Genomic DNA, 26526 nt, shown 5'->3' on the forward strand with positions numbered 1-26526 from the left:
TCACTTTAAAACTGTTTACTTTTGTTTTTAAGAACGAAGATATAATGCCACTCTCTCAACTTGCCGCTAAGTGTAATAATGTAAGTATTTCAATTCCCAGTTGTTTGTTTTTGCCATTAAATATGAATGTCATAAACATGTGAAAAAACTGTTAACCTCTTTTTGATTGTAGCCAATCTGAACTTCAATATAAAGTCGAAACTTCAAGATGGAGAATTATTTACACCACAGTCTTTATCAAAAGAAATATTTCCACTTTTTCTATAATCTTTACTTCTCCAGACCACAATCTGATAGACTTTCTCTTAATATTCTTTCCATTTCTGAGGCCCCCCAGTGGCTCAGCGGTATGTCTGCGGACTTACACGCTAAAATCCGGGTTTCGATACCCGTGGTGGGCAGAGCACAGATAGCCCATTGTGTAGCTTTGTGCTTAATGCAAAACAACAACAACAACAACCATTTCTAAGTTTGAAATTTCAATGGCTCGGTCTCCTTATTAGAAAATCGAAGGTCCAATTGTGATATGTCGCTTCACACGCTTCTGTCTTTCAAATGTAAGAAGCGTTATGATCGTTACAATCATTCATCTCCCTTCTACCTGGACACTTATAGCAAAATCTCCTAAATATTTCTAAATTAGTAGAGAAATATGCCTGAACCATACGGCTCTCTCATCTGGCTATTTAGTGAGTACAACACATAACAATTTTCAATTCTAACTGTGCAATTAAAAATTAATAAAAAGTACCATAGATTATTATTTTGGATTTTCAGATTACCTGGATCACCAAACAAACATAAGTACATATCAAGTGCAACTAAAGATATGTTATAATATTTAAAATATCTTACGTTTATAAAATAAATACAAGAATATTTTATGGGGATAATCAGTTATTATTTGTTGTCGTCCTTGAATTACGCTGTAGGGGTTAAGGCGCATTTCAAAAAGAACTCAAGCAAGTATTTCTCATTACGCTGTCCAAAATAATGGAACAACATTGGTTTTATAAACAAAGAGAATCATAGCTAGAAAATAAGTCATCAGTACTTCAGAGTATGGCTATTCACTATAAAAGGTGAATATTATTAAATAACTATCAACGAAAAATATACAATTTTATCTTTATTTACTCTTATTTAATCATTTATGTCAAAAAGTCATATTATTTTACATATATTTATATAATTCATTATTTGTAATAGTAATTACCTAATTTGAAGACAATATAATGAATCTCATATCATATTCTAGTTTGTTACTAATCAATCTAATTTCCTTTGTTATTTCTTATCCAATTACACTTCTGGAAAACGTTATTTATTTTGTTATTTTCTTAATACCCTTTGGAATATTTGAACTACTCAATTCGTTTATCTCAGAGACTCAAGCATTGTTTTGCGTTTAAGAAAATGTGAATTTTTGTAACTATTCAACATATTCACATTACCTGCACTTGATTACCTTAATATCGTGTTCTCAGACAAATTACGTCAGCGTATCATCCCCTGGAGAACGTTTTAGGGTGTGTTTATAACAAGAAGTGCGTTGAGACCCGAAGTAAAACCAAAAACGGACAGAATATCAAGAAACAAATATCTTTGATCTATTGATCTTGTGAAAGTTTGTAAAAAAATTCAAATTGTACTTTTTGTTATGTTTTTCTCCTCTTAATAATATCACTGTCTAGCATATTTCAAAACTTTATGGCCTTAACACATTATAGATTATTCCAGTTGTAGTTGTACAGTCTAGAAACATAGACTTATACCAAAAATAATACAACACTTTTTTTTAAATAGGAAAATGTATAACGGCGCCATTATAAATGTTTCATGACAGCTTTAATTTCAATTGTAAAACCAGTCGTATTTATGTGACATTATTGTCCAAATCATAAACTTTTGAGAATGACTTAACCTAAATTTTCACTATTAAAAACCAAAGCATTGAAGCCATATTTAGGGTTACACAAGATTAAATAGTACAATTCTGCATCTTTCAATATAGAGGTTAAGGTTTTCAAGATAGACTGTATTCCAGTATAGACGGAACACCTTCCCCACAGTAAACATTATCAGGGATATAACATCTTCCAAAGTAGACGTTACAACTTATCCATACTGAGTATTGTTGAGGAAACATTTTTATGGTATTAATAAAAAAAAAACAGATTTCCTATTAAAGAGAACATAATTTGCTGGCGAATGCAATATGTCTCCGCCAAGAAATCCTAACATGACCAATTTTGACAGGAGAAAAATTCTGAAAACATGGAAAATCAAAATATTTCTATTCACTGGCTGGTACTTGCAAGAAGGTATCTCTGTACGAAGTCCCATGTATGTTGGTTGACACACACGTGAATAGTTCGCGAAAACCTCAAATTGTGATTTCCTTACTGAAAAACTGAGCTAAGAAAAAATGCAAAACTATTTATATTTCTGGACCTGTAAATAAAGTAGCTTTGTATCAACTCCCATATACATTGGTCATAATATGCCGAAGTAATTCAAAAACTCCTCATAATTATTCTCTTTGTGGGCGCTGAACCCCCAAAAATACACAAAATGAGTAAAGCGAACTAATTTTTCGTCAATGTGTTGGGTGCATGAACATTTATATTTATGTCAGTTTCTATACTGATTACTACATTATACGAGAACATAGAATCGTAAAATATACAATTCTCGAAAAAGCCTAAATAAAACAAATCAGAAACAGTATCTGGGTTTTACGGAGCAGGGTAAAACCTCACCAGTTTAAAAGGAATAGTAGTCGACTGAAAAATGAAAAAAAAAGAAACAATAGAAAAATATTATGTTTCTTTTTCAGAGACATAAATGTATTTATTATATGTTTAAAATTATGGAATATAAATTATTTTTTCTTTTACAATCCTTTTACACAAAGAAAACAGAAATCTTTAAGCAAAAATGTGATCCTTTTATAATCATATACGTTGTAAAACAGACCAACAGAGCGCCTTAATAATAATAATTTCATTTAATTTGGCGCAGTGTGTGGAAAAATCAAATATTATCTATCTTTTGAATATACAAACTGAAGAATTCTGCTTAATTAAATAAGCATACACATTTTTACAACATTGCCAAAAAGGAAACTATAATGGAACATTTTCAATATTTCAATGCTCAAGAACACAGAAGCGTGTTGGCCCGGCATAGCCAGGGAATTAAGGCGTTCGATTTGTAACTTTACCAACGAATAGTGAGTTGACCATCACTGCTGAAAGGGCGAGTATGTTTGGTGCGACCAGGATTCAAACCCGCGACCCTCAGATTACGAATCGAGTGCCTTAACCCACGTGGCCATGCCGGGCCCTAACCTGGAAATACGACAGACTCTTAAATCGATCCTGAAATTAAACGTTTATATCAGGGATTACTCAGGTTTGTTTACGAAATTTTCTAGGATTATCAGAGATGAAATTTGTTTGTTAATCTTTGATGTAGTTTCTTTATGGACGAGTATCAATCATCTATATAAATAATATGCTTACTTTCACTCTGTTAGGGGCCTGGCATGGCCTAGCGCGTTAAGGCGTGCACTTCGTAATCTGAGGGTCGCGGGTTCGCGCCCGAGTCGCGTCAAAACATGCTCGCCCTCCCAGCCGTGGGGGCGTTATAATGTGACGGTCAATCCTACTTTTCGTTGGTAAAAGAGTAGCCCAAGAGTTGGCGGTGGGTGGTGATGACTAGCTGCCTTCCCTCTCGTCTTACACTGCTAAATTAGGGACGGCTAGCAAAGATAGCCCTCGAGTAGCTTTGTGCGAAATTCCAAAACAAACAAACAAATTCACTCTGTCCAAATCTTTTCTCCTAAATTTTATGATCCGAAACTATAAATTCAAAAAGAAAGAAAGAAGTATGTTTTGAATTTCGCGCAAAGCTACTCGAGGGCTATTTACGCTAGCCGTCCCTAATTGAGCAGTGTAAGACTGGAGAGAAGGCAGCTACCCATCACCATCCATCGCCAACTATTGGGCTACTCTTTTACCAACGAATAGTGGGATTGACCGTCACATTATAACGCCCCCACCGCTGAAAGGGCGAGCATGTTTGGCGCGACGGGATTGCGAATCCACGACCCTCAGATTACGAGTCGAGTGCCTTATCCACCTGTCCCTGTCGGGCCTCGTTATTAAGAGGAGCAATAATTTAGCGATATTTCTCTTTCTGTAGCTCAGACTAAAAATATATTAATAGCGTATGACCTCTAATGGACTCTTAATTCGCATATCAAATTTCAAGTAAATTTATTAAGAAACACACGACATATAACATCTCAACTTTTGATTGAGTTTCTTCCAATATTTTGTATTTGCACCAAAATTACAGAAACGTAATTTAATTGTAAAGCATATTCACTCTCGTGGAGTTTGTTTTTTCTTAATTTTTTATACTGCTAGATTTTATCAACTTATTATTAAAATTATAACATGGTGGAAATATAACCCGTATGTGCAAAGTTATTTAACAAAAAGTGCTCAAATTTGACAAAACTTTTTTGCGCACGCCTAGGCAAAAGTCACGTGAGTTATCTGTCTAACGTTTTCACAAAGCTTCACTTAAGAATAAAAGAGTGTTTCTTTTTTGTCATACTGATTAAAGAAGGGTGATTTAGAACGACAAAATCATAAGGTTCAAGGATGAGCAGATATATACACTTTGTTTGGTCAAACAAAATGGATTAGTAAATCATAGCTCAAGGTTTCGAAAGAATCATACGAGTTAACGAACGGTTGTTAATGATTATTCATTGCAAACTTTTCAGCATAATTTTTATTGAACTTTAAGCGTAATAGTAAATAAAATATAATATGAAGTCTATTTAACTAATGAATATATATTTATTGTAACATTTGTTATTAATGCTATAAGTATAACTACCTGTTTGGCGGCCAGTTTTGATTTCAATCCTTTAAGTCGCACATTTTCTTCATGCATGAAATGTATTTGATTAGATGTAAGAAAGTACAACTAAAATTTCATTACTAAGTATTTCAGTATTTGTTTAGTAAGTAAATTATGTTCTCTAAATCATCTGTGTTTTGACTGTTCACCTTTGTGCAAATTATATTATTCACATTTCATTCAATATATATTATCATATTGTTCGTCAACGATGAAGGGGCAAGTACCATCACCCCATCACAGTATACTCTAGCTTCACATTTTGTAACTAACTTAAACTAATTTTGCGAAACCAAGCTCAACTAATAATAAGACAGAAAAAAGCCACCTAGACAATAAAATATCGGTAAATTTCTTTGTGAGCCAAAGAAAATTGAGATAATCATTTGAAATGAATTCCTGGCAAATTCATAAAATAATTATTGGTAAAACTCAGCTAGGTTAACAACTTTATATATATCTATATATATATATAAGCAAGTGAGTTTTGATAACACTCCCCGTCACACCAAACATGTTCGCCCTTTCAGTCTTATGGGCGTTACCCTGTATTGGTCAATCTCACTATTCGTTGGTAAAAAAGTAGCCTAAGAGTTGGCGGTGGGTGGTGATGAGTAGCTGTCTTTCTTCTAGTCTTACACTAGGGACGACTAGTGCAGATAGCCGTCGTGTAGCTTTGCGCGAAATTCAAAAAACAAACAATTTGGTAACACAATGTTATAATGGTGTTTCTTACGTCATGTTACTTACTAGCATAATATTGTCGTTTGTTCTAGAAACAAAATTGAGAAAAGCATATGTTGCTTTCTTAATTTAGAGTCTCTGTTGACTAAAATGTTTGTTCTTATTGAAAACGTTGGTGATATAACAGAAAATAGATTAATTCAAAAACGATATTTTTTCATGATAAATTTTATGCACTTGGTTCTAGCCTAGGTAATCCTACACTACGTCTTTTCTTTAGGTTTATTGTACCAACACTAACTACACTTATAAGGTTTCACGGCACACACTCCTCATGTCTTCTTTCACCCCATCAATAAGTTCGTAATGGGCAGACAGTAATTGAATTATCTTATCTGAATAAAAGTATTTTGACTTTTAAAACTCCTCCTGTTTTAAGAAATCAAACTGGACGTGACACACAATGACTTTTATATAGGTTACATATTTGAATATATTCTTCTGATATACTATTTATAGATATTAAAAATACTAAGATCATGTTTGGTTAACCTTTAATATTTCATAGTTTTGTAGTGTTGCTTAATGGCACAATGGCATGTCTGCGGACTTAGAACGATATAACCCGGGTTTCGATACCTATGGTTGGCAGGGCATAGGTAACCAATTGTATAGTTTTGTGCTTACGTACAAACAAACCTTATCTGGACAAGTTCAATAAATTGAAATATTTATGCATTAAGAATGTTTAGCCTTGAGTGGCGCAGTGGAATGTCTTCGAACTTATACCGCTAGAAACCAGTTTTCAATACTCGTGGTTGACAGAGCATAGATGCCCCTTTGTGTAACTTTGTGCTTCATAACAAATAAAAAAAATGTCTATGCTGAAAATCTGTCTCTCTTTGTATGTTTGTTATTTTGCATCAAGTTTTGAAGATGGGATTGTTTCTACCCCTCTGTGTTATTAAAATACTCGAAGATTCTCTGATAAGGTTTCCTATTACAAATATTCGTACTTTTATGGTTTTCTTAAGAACAAAACGTTCAGAAGGCACGGGGTGAGGTTCGCAGATACAGATGAAAGTAGAAAAAAGGAGTAAAGAATAAGAAAGTTGATTAACTCCATGATCAATAAGAAAATAAAAAACTCATGACGTATAGACAAGATCAATATGGAAAAAAACGAGAACAAAACGAATATGATAAAAAGAAGGTAGCTCCCAATTATAATACAAACACATATTTGGTCTTGCTGTTTGTAACGCGCTCCTTTCTCTTTGATGTAAATGTTAACTGTTTAAACACTGTTCATGTTTACATTATAATTATATACTTACAGTAAAAATAGATCTCAATCTCTCACGTCATCAACAGTTCCAGTTTTATTAGCCAGAAAAAGGTGATAAAAATGGATATTTTATTCCTTTATTTGTTTAGTTTCAGTAATCTTCATTTTATATGCAGTTGTGTGTAATTTGTGCATCATGAGATCACAAAAAGGCATGCTCTCCTGCCACCCACTCTGTGTATGACATGTATATGTGTATTAGTGAGATAGGTGTGGAAATACTATGTAAAACTGAGTTTACTTTACACGGATTCGCTTTAAACTTACCTATCTGCTAAAGCATCTCAAGGGACAAACTTATATATCTTCATATAAAGAGCTTTAGAGAGAGGTTACATTCGATACAACTTACCAATAATACAAAATAAAATTCTGAGCCGTACACATGCTAAATTTAAAGGTTATAAAAAGTTATAGAATAATGTTAATACATCAATGTACAGTGAACGTTATCAGCAGAATCATGATAACAGCAGATATAAAGGAACGAATATACAGAAAGGCCATCTTTTCAGAACAAAATTCTACGACAGTTCTGACATATCATCTCGTGTACAGTCATTGATCATTCAGTATGAGAAAATTTACCATAAAACCACCTGTTCACAACCACTTACGTGACTGAGAATAATATACCAGTCACATGCCTGTTACAGTCTATAACTGTTTCTAGTTGGTAGGGTTTATATGTCAACAAACACTACTTCACCACATCAACTTGCTGAAGTAACATGCTTGCGATAAACAAACTAACAATTTATGATAAACATATTTTGTTTTATACGTAACAGTATCATAAGTTGGTCTTTGCGAAAAAGTATTAATTGTGACATCAAATTTTATATGATAGAAATTCTCAACAATAAAACAGAAGGAAAAGTAGTTTAACTTAAACCTAAAACAATTAATAGATCTTCGACATATTGTGGTATGACTAATACAACATATTAAATTCCTGATTTGATAAACTACAAAACAAAACAAATAAACAAAAAAACAAGTCAAAATTATGCAATAGCAAGTTCTCTCATTTTCAGTGAAACATTACAGTTTGATAAAATATATAAAAATAACATACATTTGAGCAATTAAAAGTTGTTGTTTTGAATTAAGCACAAAGCTACACAATCTGTGCTTTGCCCACCACGGGTATCGAAAGCTGGTTATTAACATTGTAAGTCCGTCGAGATACCGTTAAACCACTAAGTGGCGCGAGTAAAAGTATACCTATATTCAAAATGTTTGTCAAAAGTATTATGAACTGTATAGTCGCAACGCCAGTTTTACATTGGCAAGCGGAAAATGCGTTGTGTTATTCTGGTAAAATATTATGAAATTGTTTGTTTGAATTTTGCGCAAAGCTACACGATGGCTATCTGCGTTAGCCATTTCTAATTTAGCAGCGTAAGACCAGAGGAAGGGCAGCTAGCCATCACCAATCAACGTTAACTCTTGAAATACTCTTTTACCAATGAATAGTGTGATTGACCGTCACTTTAAGACTCTCTTCCCACGGCGAAAAGGGCGAGCATGTTTAGTACGACGGTGATTCGAACTTTCAACCCTCAAATTACTAATCGAGATCCTTAATCACCTGACCATTCTGGGTCATTATGAAATAGTTCACTAGTTATATATGGACTGGTTATTTATACAAAGCAATATTACTTTATGATTCCTCTTCACCATATATATTGATTGTTTGACAAAGATATTTAACGTTTAAAAATTGTTTAATTTCTTTATTGTGATATATTATTCTCAACTAATAACCAGAAAAGTATATATCACATGTACGTCCTCGTCAGCTAGTAAAATAAGATTATAACGAAGTCACATAATAAAACCAGTGGTGAGCTATTTCCTTGGAACCGATATTATCAATTTTATAAACATTTTAATACGGAATATTTTTACATCCGCGCGCCTACCTTTGTCAGTAAATTAAAATACCTGTGACTTGGAGTTGTGAGCCCCCCGCTAATACAGCGGTATGTCTACGGAGTTACAACGCTAAAATCAGGGGTTCGATTCCCCTCGGTGGGCTCAGCAGATAGCTCGATGTGGCTTTGCTATATGAAAACACAAACACACCTAGAGTTGTGGTTTTGACGCGAAGGTACATAATGGGCTATCTGCCATCATGAGGAAAACGACTCCCAGCTTTTAACATTGTAGGTCCATAAACTTACCGCTGACCCACCAGGGGACCTGTGGCTTACGAGTAGTAATATAATGTGTTACTCTACTCCTCCCAGTCTATATATGAGATAATTACAAACATAATCCCGATACATTGACAAATATTTCAATTCTGACACTATTTAGATATCGTATGTTCCTTTCTTAGATGAACAACTTCATTTCATCAATATCCCTACCTTCCAATAGACAATGACTGACAATAGGAAAGATGAAAAAGAAAAGCAACAATAACGAAATCTTATCTGTTGTATTATGAGCTCAAAATGAGTCCTGTAACACGTTCTTCTATGGTGAACAATTTGCTCACATTTTATGGCCTCAGTAATGACTTCATGAAAGAGTTCCTTAAGACTTGGCTAGCACTTAATAAGATAAACATAATACAATAGGATATATTTGCAATTTCCTGGTATTTACAATAAATGTGAGATGCTTGGCACGAACACTAAAATGCGTCCTTTAGAGCTATCTTTAGTTCTAAGCAGCGTGTCCTTATCTTAATCTGTGAAAGTACCACTAACACAAAGTGGTAATTTTGCTCCTCTAGCAATTTCCTCGATAAGTATCAGAACGTATGTGACTTGCACATAAAATTTTGATAGCTTAAAGACTGTTATCGAGTATTTTAACCCAGGATACAACATTGTGTTTTAAACAATCCATTTGGTAACATCTATAATTCCTATTCCTGGCAGTGATCAAAGAAAGGAAAGTGTTTTAAGAAATCGTGTTTTCGCACGTAAGACAACTGTAATTTTGATTTTTGATAGAAGATTAAATAAATTTATTTCAACATGCCCTTTTCTTCATATCCACATGTTTGGCCAAAAGTCAGTGTGATACAATTTAATTATTCCTGCACCTTATTTGTATATATGCGTGTGTGTGTTTAATATAAATTTCATTGAAAACAAAGCGCATAATACATGTGACATGTAAAATTTTTTATACAAAAATGAATGCTGAAAACTCGGTTATCCTTTTATCCTGAAGGATCATTATTATCGAAATGGCTGTAGTTGAGTAACAAATGAAATTTGAAATAACGATAGTTTAGAATAATCCGTTGATTGTCAAAACAAATTTATAATTTCATATCCATTTCATTATATGTAAGAAACGTTCAACTTTACTATTTTTTCAAACAGGTATTGCCTACCCCTTAATGGCACAGTGGTATATCTGTGGACTTGTACAGTTAGAAACCGAGTTTCGATACACATGGTAGGCAGAGCGCAGATAGCCCTCTGTGTAGTTTTGTGCATAATAACAAAACAAACAAACTGCTCCCAATATTCTTAGTGAAGAAAATGAGATTTCATTACTGACGCTTCGCTTTTCACTTATATGTATTACATCTTATTAGAATTGTCCCAAGTAAACGGTCGTATACTCTTTCAGTATATCTATGTGCAAAGTACGCTTGCTCTAGAAAGTAATATATTGTTGTGAGCAATTTTTACAAAGGACATACATTTTTCAATGTTCACCCCGGCTATTATAAACAAACTGCCGATATCGAAGGATAGTATATACTTTATAAAAAAATTGTTCTAGAATATTAGTGAATATAATATACTGAAAATGCTATTAGATATAGATAACAATCAGTTTTTCAAGTGATATATAAATATAATTTGTGTTTATGCATTTACGGTTTAGTGTAAAAACTTTTCACATTAATAACAAAAATATTCTTTCTAGAATTTTATATAATTTTCTTTACTGCAGTTTTATACTCTATATATTTTCTATATCCTTCCTTTCTACTCTCGAATCCGTGTAGGGAATTGTCAGATAAATATCCATTTTTCATCACAAACCGTCTCTCAGACTGATACACTGTATATCTTCATACTAACTCAAAATAAGAGTTTACTGACATACTCTCCCGTCTTTATTCGAATGAATCGATAGCAAAATCTCGAGAATAAATCTACGTTCGCGTTAGTTCGCAGTTTGAAAATCTTCTTACTTTGTGAAGAAGGTGTTCACGTTCAATAAATGATCATAATAGCGTATAATTTAAATTTTGTCTTCAAATACGCTGTGTAAGTTATTTAACATTGTTTATCCTCAAGTCGAATGTATTAATACATTTTGAATGTTGCTGCACTCACATGTCAGCGTACTAATTAACTAATTTTTCTGACTATATAAACTGAAATAAAATTCAATAAAGTCCAAAAATCAAAAGCTGCTTTTTCTGTCTTTAAATATACAGCATTTGACCCTTTGTTAAGCTTAAATAATGTGAACGGAATTAGAAATGAGTAAGTTTTCTAAACTCTAATTTTTAAACGTACGAAGCCCAACATGGCCAGCTGTATAAGGCATTCGAGTCGTAGTCTGAGGGTCGGGGGTCGAATCGCTGTCATATCAAACAAGCTCGCCCTTTAAGCCGTGGGGACGTTATAATGTGACAGTTAATCCCGTTATCAGTTAGTAAACAAGTAGTCCAAAAGTTGGCGGTGGGTGGTGATGACTAGTTGTCTTACCTCTAGTCTTACACTGCAAAATTAGGGACGGCTAACGCAGATAGCCTTCGTGTAGCTTTGAGCAAAATTCAAAAGAAACCAAACTAAACGTATAAAATCAATTATAATTCCCATTTGATTCTTTACTATTAGTATAACACGTAGAACATTCTTCAAAAGTTACCAGTTCATGGGAATTGTGTTTATTTCTTCTTGGAATAGAGATGCATTCAGTGAAACGTTTTTGTAAGCTAAACAAGTAAATAAAGTTGTTTCAGAATAATTCTATGATTTCGTTGTTAAAAGCACAATGCACTTTTTTAAAAATAAAATTCCACCATAAACAAATTGGATTTTCTTTTATTCACTACATCACATTTCCAACTTGTTATTAAGTTTTAAATACAAATATTTTCAATTACGATGTAGTTGTTGACGTTGTGTTTGTATTTGTATTTAACCCTAAGAATAAATAAATAATAACACATTATATGGGCATGAAAATATTACAAGTCATTGTGTATATAGTTATCTTAATTATACCTTTGCTTGCTAGTTTGTGGGTGTGTACATATATATTACACTAACACTTATAACACACTGAGTAAATAATGAATAAGCAGCAATGTCTAAAATACGTTATTTAATGATAACATCCCTACCTACTTAAATACCTTATTATAATAGGATAAACACCAAATGATTGCAGATTAAATAAAAAAAAATATCCCCATTTGACAGATGTATGAAATCGTACTTTAAATAAATAATGTGATGCAATAGGATGCACAATTTTCTTTGGCAGTCTTTTCGGTTCATTTACAAGTAAAAAACTAGCATTGAAAAATAAGGACGATATGGGTATGACAATGACAAAAAGTTCAGGAACAAGCTAGGAATAAATATAAATAACCTTACAGAGATGACTATGTAAGTAGTCACATCTTTCTAAGAAAATCGTTTATCTACAACTTACCATTGAATTATCTTCATTTGCATGAGTTAAAGTTTGAAAAAAGCATTCAAACTAAACAATGGTTAATTTTCTTAAGCTTGATGGCAGCAGTTTTAGTGATGATTTGCCTTGATGGACGTCTTGTGTTGAATTTGTGAAAGCTATACTACTTCTACGCTTTTAAAGTTAAAATGCAACATTTTGGTGTGCAAATCACCTCAACAACTTCAAGAATTGATGAGACGATCTTTCTGACGCCAGACCCAGAATTGTCATCAGAACATTTAGCTGATACTCTACTCGCCGATTTCTCTACCTCAGCGAAGTTTTTTTTCGGCAAAACTGAAAGTCTTGATAGCTTTTGAAACCTTCTAAAACCTAAGTTAGGTGTTTATAAAAGCCTCTTAGGTCGTTATAACAGATATTTGAAACTATAGTGAGTAATATGTAATACGGATCGGACACCGTTTTGCCGGTCTATTTTTATCGTGCGTAGGAACTTTCAGTATGTCTGTAGTTTCATTATATTTATGTAAAACCTTTTTAAAGGTTACTACTAATGAAACTTTCGTACATGACATGTTTATATAAGATAATAATAAATTAATTAATATAATTAATTAATTAATTTATTTATTTATTTATTATTATATTAATTAATTTATTAATTTAATTAATATAATTTTAAAACTGTAGAAATTATAATTAATTAGTTATTTGCGGTAGAGCAACACGTGCAATCGATATCTTAGAAAATATAATAATTTTACTCTCTCTTTAGAGTAAAGTATGAGACCTCTATAATTCTTTCGGGTAATTATTTTAGGTGTATCTATTATCTTGACACATGTAATAAATATATTATTTGCAAATTATGTTAGCTTCGATTTTCATGATACGAATTTACCGATAGATGAGATAAACTAGTCTTTGTCAAGGTTGCATTTTAATGATAATTAGTTATTTTATTTTAATAATCTCTTACTAGTTTTATAATACGTTTTGGGTTCTATCCAGTTTCTATCTTTAAGGAAGTTCCAATAATATTCCTTTTTTTTTAAGGAAAGGAAATATCATTTCCCTAATACCCAGAAATACGGTAGCAAAATTCTGATAGTCCTTAAATTGTAGGAACGAGCTCTTAACATATACTAAACGATATCATTTAAATTTCTGTAAACCTCTTGACTCAACGTAACAATGATAAGAGAATCGGTCTTGCAATCACTGAAAGAAGAGTAGTTTGAAAACTAGACTGAGTAGAAACTTGCATTGTGTCTTCTGAAGAATTAGTGACCTATGATATGTGTACTATAAATAAGTTGTTCTGTTTCTGATGTTGTGTTAGGTATATAATTAATGTATGAATGTGTATTTCACAGAACTAGAAGCAGCTGTGTAGGTTTAAAAGGTTTTTATTACTATAATATACAACATGCTCATTTAAGAAATTAACATATTTTTTCATAATTATAATTAACGTAACAGAAACAAACTGAATAGCTTTTATGTAATTATTTATTGTAATTTAAATGTGAATTCTGAAAAGTTCTTGTAAACCATTTAGTGAAATTAAATTAAAATAAATAATATTATATCCGTGAAAATTAATAATTAGTTGTTTACCTCAGTTAAAGAAACATTAATGTCGAAAACCCTTCCGTAAAACTTTAATGTGACCAAAGTCGTGTGTTTTATATACATTGTTATCTACTACAATTTATCCCACATGAACCTCCATTTTATTACCTAATATATATAATATCAAATAGCCTGAAATCGAGTTAAAGTTTATTTTAAATTTAGAAGTAAAATAAATGTCGATATGTATTGAATTTATGATATTTACAAACAAGATTGATACAAACAATTTTTCTGTAGTACAAAGTTTTTTAATGTACAAACAATAACACAATTTCATAATAATGGTGGTACAAATAATTGTCTATGCTCAAACGTTTTACAAACTTACAAACTATATCAAGCCTTCTTTATGGTCTGGAACTTACTTGACGTTTTATTGATGATTCATGATGAGTGAGTTAATTTCGAGTTGACGTAGGTACAATTCACCAAGGAGTTAGCTATCTCTGAGTTCTTATTTCATCATTCACACTTCGATTTATACCACAGCTTAAGTTATGCAAAGTTTTCGTAAACGCTCAACCATCCAATGTGAATCCAGTGAAGTTAAACGGTCTGCAATGTTTTAAATTTATAAAAGTTCCTAGTTAAATATCTGAAGTTTCCGATTAATAAGCGTTAAACGCAGTTATAGCTTCTGAGGTTTATAGTATAGCGTCTCTTGGCTTGTCGCGTTTGTTACATTTAGAGGCATGAGTAGAGTGTATATAAATTTCAACCAGCACAACAATACTGATTGTACACTACTGTTTACATACACACATATATTGTTGATTCTTACACTCGAGATGTTTCTAACAATGTTAGTGAATAAGCGGGAATTTAACAATACAGATTTAACAGTATAAGCCATGTAGATTTCTAAATATAAATTTTATCTTAAACATCGCTATTAAAATAGATATACGATATTAAGTCACGATATTTATATATATGCTACAGACAGTTCTCAAAACATAGTTCTATTCTAACGGAATTGGTCAGATTATTTACATAACCTAAGTTTTAAAAAATACCGCAAATCAATCATCATCAAATAATATATTTTGAGTGAGCATCTGAAGAGACATTGAGCTGTTTTCGTTTCTCCTGCTCGTACATTAGGTCACGTTTCCAAGAGTAATAAATAGGCTGGAACGTTTCTTGAGCTCGAGGAAGACTTATGGATGAGTAAACACGAGTAGAATGCAAATGTAATGTCGTATTTTCAGAAGAAAGATAAAAATTAGTGAATTATAAAAACCATGATCTCAATATTAAAATCCCACCCCAGAAATAGATGAACTCCATTTCAAACAAAGCAAACGGAGACGTCATTTAGCCTTACGTTTTTCCATTGAAAGTGATTTTCAAAATAGCTCACTGAAAGAAAAAATCTTAGACGAAATTAAGAAATCAGAAAATTTACTGAGTACAAACCTTTTCTCACTGTAGCACTTACAATGTACAATTATTAAAATAATATTATTCAGAATTAATGGTAAGCGTTATTTATTTAATCTCTTTCATATGATATTCTGATAACAATGTATATCATTTCTAGTGATTTTTTTTATTAAGAATTAGTAGTGTATTAACGTCAGTCTACAGATTACATAATTCGAATATAGCCCAACTATGTTATTTTTAGTAAGATATATATCTATTGAATTACATCCGAGGTACATTCAGTCAGTACATACATACATACATATGCATATACACAAACATGTACCTGTGAATTGACAAAACTTAAATTTGTATGGAATTTTTACACAGCATAATTCTGTTACTTGTTCCTCATCAACATAATACAAAAGTGGTAAATTATTACCGCACATATAGTTAAGTTTGTTAGTGTTACACCACTACGAAAATAATTTTTAAAATATCGAAAAAATGTTATGTTATATGATTAATATACCAATTAAAATATATTGAAAACACAATAATCTATTTCAAAAAGTCCATCGAAACTCGTCACCTAAGCCAAAGAATGTAGTAATGCTTTTATTATATTGCATTAAAACTCCTATAATCTCAAACGCAAACTCGTAAAACAAGGCTTATTATCTAAGTATATTGAAAGTATTTTGAGATTTTCAAGTATCTGTGATATTTTAAACAGCCTTTGTAATTACAGTATTGATCTATCTACTTCGAACTTCTTCATTTATAGCAGCCATTTCTCTGAAAAAGATCACAGGAGATTTGATTGAACTAAGAAAAAAAAGAACAATTTTCGTTGCGTAAAAATTATTGATGTTTTATAAGTAGGATGCTTTTAATGTTAAGTGACAGATCTTTTATCACATGTACCACATTTTTAACTGATGTCTAAATGTGGTGTTTATTGGTGTGTATAAATATATGTATATATGTTGAATATGACTATAAAATACTTTTGTTGTCGTTCCTAAGTAAGGTATTTTATGACATATAAATCAATTGTTCTCTCCTCTTCAGGTTTTGTTTTTGTTTGTTTGTTTGTTTTTGAATTTCGCACAAAACTACTCGAGGGCTATCTGCGCTAGCCGTCCCTAATTTAGCAGTGTAAGACTAGAGGGATGGCAGCTAGTCATCACCACCAACCGCCAACTCTTGGGCTACTCTTTTACCAACGAATAGTGGGATTGACCGTTACATTATAACGTCCCCACGGTCGGGCCTCCTCTTCAGGTGAAAAACCTTCTGTAATGACTATTAAAGGAAATTACCGTGTCCAGCGAGCCTACAACAGCCGCTATGCTGAAAATATTGTGAAATGACCATTTGTTTCAATTAATTTGCACAAGGGTGTAGATGCGTGTTTATCAGGATACAATTTTTTTTTCCACTATTTTCAACCTATTTAAGGAAGTTGATTACACATATGTTGGGTATTTTAATCAAGAATTTGCTTACATTTCTGTTTAAGCAAAAAATACAAAAGTACACGTACGTTTAGTGACATCTAAATTTAACATCTAATGCTAACAGCATGAGCCAAATTAATTTTATAATATATCTCAATATTTAAAGTACCTATTAATTTAAGTTTAGAATGTATTTCACTTTTACGGTTGCTCATAGAATAAAATCTCCATTACATTGGTCTTGTCATTTATTTTACCACAAATTGTAAGACTTACGAATACTGTTTGTTTGTTTTTAAATTTCGAGCAAAGCTACGCGAGGGCTATCTGCGCTAGCAGTCCCTAAATTACCAGTGTAAGACTAAAGGGAAGGAAACTAGTCATCACCTACCACCGCCAACCCTTGGGGTTTCTTTCATCAACAAATAGTGGGACTGATCGACACATGGTTGAAAGAGCGACATTTTAATGTGACGGGAATTCGAACGCCTGACCCTCAGATTACGACTTGAGTGCCTTAACCATTTGTACGAATATTGAGTTAAATTAAAAATATCTGCTTTAGTCTTAAGGTATTATGTTATGAGAAGCATATCTTTAAATTTGAGCTGTTGTTATTTTTAATATAAATATAATCTGTAACTATTTAAAAAATGTGTAAAGTATATATTATCTGTAATATTATAAATTCGAGTTTAACAGGTAAAATAACATGATATATCGAAATCATGATACGAATTTAATGAATAGCATTTAAAACTTGCTTTTAGGTAAGATGCTAAACCAACATGATATAAAGCTTACTGAAGTAATTTAACGAATATATTTAGCAGATCAAGTGATCCTAGAAAGACCATGCCTAAGAAAAGCTTAAAAATATACATGGTAAGGTTTAGAAGAAACCAGGCTGATTGGTTCTGTAAGATACAATCTTTATACGTAGAAATGAATACATACGTAGTTACTTTTAATGAAATGCTTTGCTTACGGAAGGAATAAAACAAACAAATTAGTTAGACAAAACAGAGATATAATTACATTTATATTTGTGTAGTTTGAAGTACAATGAAGAAAAAACAATTTCTTTCTTTAACATGCAGCAGTCGCTGTTGTGTATAAAGAGTCGATAGTACTTATCACTATAGAGAAAACAAAACACTTTCCAGTTGATGTTCAGGAGTTTAAGGTAGCTTTTCCTTTATCACATGGCCAGGTAATTAAGGCACTTGACTCGAATTCTGAGGGTCGCGGATTCAAATCTCCGTCACACCAAACATGCTCACCCTTTTAGCCGTGGAAACGTTATTATGTTACGGGCAATCCCACTATTCGTTTGTAAAAAAATAACTCAAGAGTGAGCGGTGGGTAGCGATGACTTAATGCCTTTCTTCTAGTCTTACACTGCTAAATTAGGGACAGCTAGCGCTAATAGTCCTCGTGTAGCTTTGCGCGAAATTCACACCAAACGAAATCAAAATCCTTTATCACTGTGGCTTTGTTTTGTCAATGATGTATGTCGTAGCAGCGAGATCCTTTCTAATTTTATAAGATAAGTTTATACACGATTTTTAATGTTTTTATTCATGTAATCTATTCAGTACCTAAAAGTAAATATCGAATTGAATAAGAGTAAAAATACCCAACAAGCGTTAAGTTGTTTAGATTAATTGAAGAAACGCTTTTATTTTAAGGAAAATGTTACCGTTTGTATAATATAGATTGTTTAATAAATTTAACAAGAGCTGTCAGGACGTACTTGCTTATATTGTTTTTCAAGCAGTACTAAATGAAACTACAATTCAAACATAAAGTTTTTTCATTTCTGCAATTATTTAATTCTTAATTTTATAATAAAAGAGTATTTGAACGTAATATATAAAAGTGTGATTAAGAACGTAATATACTCACGTTAAATTAAGAAAAGGGTTCAACGTATTCTTTAAAACTGTGATACTGAAAAAAGCGCACCTTCATTGACACACGTAAATGTGTACATATTTCATTAGCACTTCTTGAAAAAAGTACACGTCATATTTTTCAGAATAAATGCTGATATTTGCAGCAATTATCCCATTTAACGGAACTTTCTGCCTGATTAGCATTGCGTTGTATTTTTATGTTCTTCTTCTCAAAGTGCGTTGGAGTATATATAAAAAAAAAGAGTACAGTTTTCCTAGCAACAGCTTTTGCAAAGGAATACTGTACTATGGATAAATGGTTCATTCTAATCAAAAAACGTTAGATAAGTCAGTATGTATAAAAATTAAATTCGTGTTTTGTTTTTGTGAATGTCACTGTTATATATGTTTTCAACATCAAAATAAACCTACATAAGTATCACATGATATTCGCTTAGGCTTGAAGTTGATCTCCAAATGATTTTTTTTTTTAATTTTTCAGTCAAGTAACACGTTTGTCTGATAGGGATGTGTGTAATATAAAAGTACGATGTGTCAGTCCAGTAAATAATACATCCCTCGTTTATTGGATGGGGAAGGATATGGAAAAACTGGTAACCCTTAAAAATATAATAATAAATAAATGAAATTGTAAATTTAGAAGCTCGCCTTTCTTTTTATAATAGAATTAGTTTGTTATAAATACATGTATAGAATGACGTATATGCAAGTTAATATTTATTTGGTTTGTTATAAATTTCACGCAAAGCTATACGAGGGTTATCTGCGCTAGCGTTCCCTAATTTAGAATTGTAAGACCAGAGGGAAGGCAGCTAGTCATCACCACCCAGTGCCAACTCTTGGGCTACTCTTTTACCAACGAATAGTGGGATTGACCGTTACATTATAAAACTCCAACAGCTCACAGGGCAAGCATATTTGGTGTGACGAAGATTAGAACTCTCGATCTTCGGACTGTGAGTTGAGTGCTTTAACCATCTGATTATACCGGACTGTTAATATTTGTAAAAATAGTATCCATAGACCTAAAAGAACACTTGAATGAAAATAATACTTTCAAGAAATTACTGATAAGAATACACTATGAGTGATTAATTATCTTTTAGAATTTATAGTATAGATCTTATTTACTTCTCTTTAAATAAAAGAAATATAAATACTAGGATTTAAAACAAATGCATCATTATTTAATTCTCTGTAAGCGCATGTAATTTCCATCCAAATGCTCATACCAATAGGCAAAGACTTTTTTATTATTAAAACTTTAATCAAGCTTTTCTTCATATCATTCCAAACCTTTTGTTTCTATTCTCTGAAATTGCGAAGTTAAAGTATACCCAAAGTCTATGTTACGGACTTCTGTTCATTTTATATGAGAAACAGACTTCCTTCAATTTTAAGAAAATTGTGCATTCTGAAATATTCATAAAGATACCTCACCTAAACAGACAGTATTCCTGGGAATTTTTTTGTTGCTAGTAAAACGAATATCCAGAAAAAAACCCATCTGTGTTTTATAAATTTGAAAAATGTACAAAAGAGTAATAGAAATAATAATGATTTTTAATTATATGTAATTAAATAATGGAAAAAAAAAATTTGTTATATATAATTATATTTTCATTATTAGAAAAAAATTATACGTATTTCTGGTTTATTTAACGGTTAAAAATATTGTTATTGTAATTTGTAGTGAATTCTCAAATAACTCTCTTGTAATTATATGGTTATTTTATAAAATAACTTTTTTTTTTTACCTGCAAGTAACAGTAGTTTTCGAAACGAATATTACAAAATAAAAGTTTTATTTTGAGATTGTTTAGTGATTTACAAGTGTTATTATACTAGAGTTACAGATTTTACAGTAAGGAAGATGATTTTCTAAACAGGTTCGTCGTTTCGTGATGACGAGAAAACTCACGTGTAGAGAAGGCTCGGCATGGCCAGGTGAGTTAAGGCGCTCGACTCGTAATCCGAGGGTCGCCGGTTCGAATCCCCGTCGCAACAAACATGCTCGACCTTTCAGCCTTGGGGCGATACATGTGAAGGTCAATCCCACTATTCGTTGGTAAAAGAGTAGCCCAAGAGTTGGCGGTGGGTGGTGATGACTAGCTGCCTTACCTCTAGTCTTACACTTCTAAATTAGTGACGGCTAGCGCAGATAGCCCTCGAGTAGCTTTGCGCCAAAATCAAAAACAAACAAACAAAACTTGTAGAGAAATATATATATGTAAAAACGAATAGTATGGGTAGAGGAAGCTCCATGTCGGTCATCGATGAAGATGGAAACGTTGTTCGCTCCTCTACATAGAGCTTTCTCTATCCATACCAGCATGTTCTTACATATATAAGGTTCGTCGTTTGGATCACCGGTGCAAACTTTCTAAAATACACAGATTTTAACGGGTAATTTTATTTTTGTATTTAAGTCAACATTTAACACCTATCAATCTATTTAAAATAGAGAATTAATAGTGGTTACTTATGCATTTGAATATTAAATCACGTGATTTGACAGATTGTGTATTTATCGCTGGACAAAATAAAACAAAGAGTGAATAAATAAGATCATGGGTAATATATTGTGCGAAATATGTGCATAATGTTAGAAATGCCTGAGGATATAGAGATTAAAAACATATGGGCTGGGGCTGTCCCTTTTTTAATTATGTAATTGTTTTATTTTATTATCAAGGCTTGTTTTATTTTTCTTCTGTTAATATCAGGTTCATGTGTTAGTGCAGAGACACTCTATTCAGAAAAAATGTTGTTGCATTTACGCGATGACGAGAAAACCGCTTGCAGAGAAAATTATATTTAAATTTTGTTCATGGAATTGGGAATTAATGGTTTGCGCTAGTCGTCCCTAATTTAGCAATGAAAGATCAGAGGGAATACAGCCAGCCATCACCACCAACAGCCAATTCTTGGGGTACTCTTTTGACAACTAATAGTGGAATTGACCGTACATTATAACGTCTCCACGACTGAAAGGGCGAGCATCTTTGGTGTTCAAACCCGCGACCCTCAAGTTACGAGTTTAGTGCCTTAACCACCTGACCATGTCTGGTAGGGAAGCAATGGAAGGACTCTTTTAACATGATGTTCAAGTTGCCACTGTTTCACCTGTTTAAAAATCTTGGCAGTTGTTACATTTTATTTTGTAAATGTTTTCTGATGTACTAGGTTTATTATGATATTCTCCTAAAGTATTTAATTTTCATTCCAGGAGTAAAAATGAATCTGAACGCATGTTATGATTATATTTATGTGATAGTTTTTTTTACAAATTTATCATAGAAATCGGCTTATGTTCATTTTTCACCGATAAATCTTTACCGTATTTATTTCTCTTAAGAAATAAACTTACAATTTATTCTACAATCAGTAGTTACACTGTTTTATAAAAGCAAAAATAAAACTGATAAGCTTTTAATGTGTTGATGTACAAAACGACCGCTAAAATATATTTACACCTGCCTCTTTTTTACATACATTTATATGAGGTGTGCGCACACGCGCCTTTTGATACTAAAGAGCTTTCATATTTTCAGGACAAGCAAAGCAACCCTAGCGGTACAGCGACATATCTACGGGCTTGCACTGCTTAAAACCGAGGTTTAATACGAGTGGTAAGAAGAGCACAGATAACCTATTGTGTAGATTGTTGCTTAACTACAAACAAAGAAAGAGACATAAACTGAGTATTATTATGGGATAATGCAATGATTAAGTCTCCATTGTTTTGAAGAGTGTTTGTCAGTTTGTTTACATGTTTAGCATTTCTTGTGCGCGTTTTTTTGTGTTAATAGTTTGTGTAACTCCTATAATAGGGTTGTATCAATTTATGTTTATAAAGCATTGACTTAAATGTGCAACATCTTCATCGATATTTTCATTGGTGCATATAGTGTATACTAAATTTAGGAAACCATCAAGATTACATAATGTCTGGTGGATTATATGATCAGAAAGCCAATTTATGTACTCTCAACTGTGTAATTTCCTATGAATTTGGACGGTTTGTATGATACTAACATTTAAAAAAGATATTGTGCAGTTATTTTCATTTCAGACTGTGAATCATATGTCTGTGTAAACGTTATTTATGTATATTTAAAGAAAATGTTTGCCATCTTAACAAGCGAAACTTCGAGAGCGCCATTTAGATATCTAAATCAATGTAAAGGCTTATATAAAGAAGTTACTATGACGTTGTTTCGTGCAATATAGTAAAAGAGTGGCCAAAGTATCTGATAACAGATTTACAAGGGCAAGTCTGTGTAATTGTTTGTTTGTTTTTGAATTTCGCACAAAGCTACACGAAGGCTATCTGAGCTAGCCGTCACTATTTTAGGAGTTTAAGACTAGAAAGACTAGAGGGAAGCAAGTCATCATCACCCACTGCCAGCTCTTGGGCTATTCTTTTACCAACGAATAGTGGGATTGATCGTAACATTAAAACCTCCCTACGGCTGAAAAGGCTAGCATGTGTGGTTTGACGGGGATTCGAACCCACGACTCTCAGATAAAGAGTCGAGTAACTTAAAGAAGTATGAATCTCTCTACAGAAAGCAAACAAATATGGCTAATTGTAAACAATACAACAGCCCAAGAGTTGGCGGTGAGTGGTGACAGCTAGCTGCCTTCACTCCAGTCTTACACTGCTAAAATAGGAACGGCTGGCGCAGATAGTCCTCGAGTAGCTTTGAGCGAAGTTCAAAAACAAAAACAAACAAACTTATAAAACAATTTCATCAATAAATTGTCTCGTGACAAGATGTAGGGGGGGGGTAGGAGGCTGTTATTTTGGAGGTGTAGTGTTTTAAAATCCAGTTGAACTATTTAAAAATGTTGTGGTTTAAAGACATAACTAGGCGAAATGTTAGTACGTTTTACGTACTTTTGGTAGACCACAGGTTTTCGGTCTTTTGGTTTATTTGTGTGCAAAAAAAGTTGTAAACTTTACAAGCTGTTGTTTTTATTTTAATAATATTTTGAATAGTTTGCTAAATTTTTATCATAACTGGGATTAAGGTCACTATTTAACTGAGTAAACATAGATATATTATTCAGTATACTTGCAATAAGGAAATCGTACTTCTTATATAGTAGAAGCTCGATAAAATTTCTTTTAACGCCTCTTTGGGTTGCAGTGCCTTTGTTATCTTTAAGAACTTTTACGCCTTTTCTCTCGACTGAGAACACATTTTGTTTTATAGGTTTATCATTTTCGAAGCGATTTCATTAATTTAAACAAGGAAGTTTTTAATGTTCTCACTTTTGATTTTCTAGAAAAATTCTCATTAAGATATTCTTGTGTTTTGAATGTTCAAAATTTTTTGTGATTTTACGTTTTCCACAAATAAATTAGACAAACATTGCTTTTGAGGTGTCAAATGTGAGATTAATTGGTTTTCATCTGATTGGTGATTTGATTATGCTATTGCTTTCATCTAAAAGTCTTTGTAACTAGTTTTTATAGCAAAGTATTTAAAATAGGCTCTTTTCTATATTAACTTTACGTTCGTACCCTTATTTTTGCTGTCTTAAAAGTTTTAAAACAATCTCACAACAAACTGGGAACTCTGACTCATTTGGTGCTTCTGGTAGCTTCCTAAAACCGTCATTAGAGTACACACGTAATTCCCTCTATTTCAACTCAGCAGAGCCAAAAGCAACATATGGTTTCGAGTGGTTTTGGGGGCACAATACCTCTGGTACTAAACCAAGGTATATTTTTCCAGATTAAGTATTTTTATATTATTTATGTGTGCATTTTCGTATTGCAAAGGCACATCGGTCTATTTGCTCAGTCCACCGCGGGGAATCGAACCCCTGTTTTAGCGCTGTAAATCCATAGACTTGCATCTCTACCACAAGGGAAATGTTATTTATGACACAGTAAGAATTTTTAGAGCTTGTACATGCCAAAAACGAAACATTAGCTTCAGTAAAGATGTTTGGAGAGTTTTAGGCTTATATTATTCATTAGATTTGAGATCGACAGCGAGAGAGTTACGTAGATGTTGGTTGACTGCCCCAGTGAGAGTGAACCTGAGGACGAAAATGAGAGTGAATATAATGAGCTTGAAGGCTGTTTGATCACACTCAAGTTTATATCTGGTGCCTTCAGTGTTAAGCAATGGGATAAGACAGAAGATTCTAGGTGAACACAGATTAGATTCGATGTAAGCTATTTTCATTGACGTTAGCCAACAAATGGTATTTCAGCTCAAAATAATTAACAGAAAGTTGCTTAGGTAAAATAAAAAAGAAATAGTTTTACTTCTTAATCATGTATTGTTTTGTGAATAAAGCCATATCAAACATGAATATGTCATATTTTCTATTACTCCTTTATTAACATTACTAAAATGTAGAAACCGCAAAATATTTTGTGGAATCGTTCAGATGTTTACTTTAAATACACGCATAGAAAAATTATGAATCTAATAAAATTTAATATATTTTTTGTTTGTTTGGTGTTGTGTGTGGTGTGACTCCATGGTATGAAAGTTGTTCTATACAACAAAAATTCTATTTGATAGATTGTTTAGGCAGAATATTTATGATGAAACTTTGTAGAATGGATGGCAACTACCTGATATGGAGGCACAAGTGTAGAGGAAGACGAAAGGCGGAAGACTTTCGAAACATCTTCCTCTACACTTGTGTCTCTATAACAGGCAGTTGCCGTCCATTCTACAAAGTTTAAACAAAAGTAATAACTTAGAGTTAGTGATGGAAATATCTTCTAATATTCTGAGATAATCAAATATGTGATGTTGCTACAGTGGTTGAGCTCATTTTTCCTGAGACTTTTTAGTTCTCTGTTTCCCCTTTACAGTTTGTTTTAAAATTCTTAGTTGAGATAGAGGTTATGCAGCTAGTTAACAGCACCCATTGACAACCCTTAAGTTATTCTATTCGAATAATTGGATTTGACCGTAATTTTTTTAACATATCTGTGTCCTCAAAGATCGCAAAGAGGTTTCTAAAGCAGCAGAACGAGAATCGTTGACCTTCGAATTTACAGTTTGGCATGACAGTCCCGAAGCTACATCCGCAACAAAATACCATTAACAACTAAAACAAAAAAAAAAAAAATTACATTGTAAATAAGTTCACTATTTTTAGTTTTTAACAAATAAGGATCTGTACCGTCTTTATTAACCCAGGAGATGCATAGTGTGTGAGGAAGAGAATAAAAAGAAAAATAAACACATTAAAATCTACTTTTACAAAAAATATCTGTAATTTTCTATAAACTTTGAGACGAATTCTATTTTCCAGATTAACTATTAACAATTAGTTAACCCTAAAACGTGCGCAAAGGAAAGAGTATATGCGCTTGGAGATCCTGTGGTTGTCCACACGCAGGATAAAATTTTTTTGTTTTACTCTTAAAGAATTCAAAATACTTAATAGACGAATAACGTTCTTCGCAGTTGGGTTTTATTCTGCTTTTAATTTTTATTATGTTTTCTTTGTTTTTAGTTAAGCACACAGCTACACA

The sequence above is a fragment of the Tachypleus tridentatus genome, chromosome 11, assembly GCF_004210375.1.
Source record: "Tachypleus tridentatus isolate NWPU-2018 chromosome 11, ASM421037v1, whole genome shotgun sequence".
Classification (NCBI taxonomy): Eukaryota; Metazoa; Arthropoda; class Merostomata; order Xiphosura; family Limulidae; genus Tachypleus; species Tachypleus tridentatus.